This window comes from Leptidea sinapis, chromosome 2, assembly GCF_905404315.1.
Source record: "Leptidea sinapis chromosome 2, ilLepSina1.1, whole genome shotgun sequence".
NCBI lineage: Eukaryota > Metazoa > Arthropoda > Insecta > Lepidoptera > Pieridae > Leptidea > Leptidea sinapis.
The window spans coordinates 2,598,798-2,599,919 of NC_066266.1; positions in this window are offsets into that span (position 1 = coordinate 2,598,798).

The following is a 1,122-nucleotide window of genomic DNA, read 5'->3' on the forward strand; positions in this document are numbered from 1 at the left end:
TTTCAATTTTACCTTCAACCCCTTGCACTAGGTTGAACTGTTGACACTTACCACGGAACCCCCGTTTCAATCCTCGCCCACCACGTACCAATGTGTTTCGAGTTTCTCAATTCATATATATGTATGTGTATTTCTACGCTTTATAATAGCCTAAACACGTCATGGTCGGATTTGTCGTGGGTGGACGCCTCGTTACAATTACATCGTACTCGATACGGTCTGGACGGTAATGACAATAATTTTGTGCGATAGACAATCGGACATGTTATCATCTAATGTGGTCCAGTACCAGACTGCGTCCAATTTCTGATTGATTGTGATTATTTTATAGCGATAGAAATGACTGTACAATATTGTATATTTTTATTGAAAAGAGCGCATAAAAAGACTGCTGGGAGAGTTTCTTGCAGCGCTTCTTCTCTCAGAGCGCCATTTGTTTCCGAAGCGGTAGTAGTATCTAGTAGTTATTAGAAATGACATCAAAAAGAATTCTAAAGGAATCAATTTTGAGAAAATAAATGCCTTTTAATAGTTCGGCCGGACTAAATCCGACCCAGTGTTTAGTCTATAAGGTTGGCAACGCTCTTGTGATTCTTCTGATGTTACAACAGAGAATGTATCACTTACAATTTTAATACCATCACATGACCCGTATGTATGTTTTTTTATCTTCCTCTTCCTTAAAAAGATATCTTCGCTTTGCTGAACTTCGATGGCGTTATCTGATGTAATTTCTAAACTTAAGAAGTAACAGACGGTAGCAAGCAGGCATTCTGGGACGGAAAATCAGTTGTCGAGTTGTTAATCCGTGCAGGTTCTTACAGCTTGATTCATATGGGACACGGTGAAAAACGCTGCCTCTATTTGTATTCAAGAATAAGAATTCTTGAATAACTTTGCAAGGGTTTTTTTATGACATTAAGGGACGAGGCAATTAGGGCGTTCAGCTGAAGGTAATTGATACGCCGTGCCCATTCTAGAAAAACCCAATAATTAAAAGCGGCACTACAATTGCGCTCGTTACATTGAGACGTAAATTGTTGTCTCTTTTGCCCAGTAATTCCACTAGCTACGGCGTACTACACACACTATAATGCTAACAGTTTACTGCTTCACGGCAGA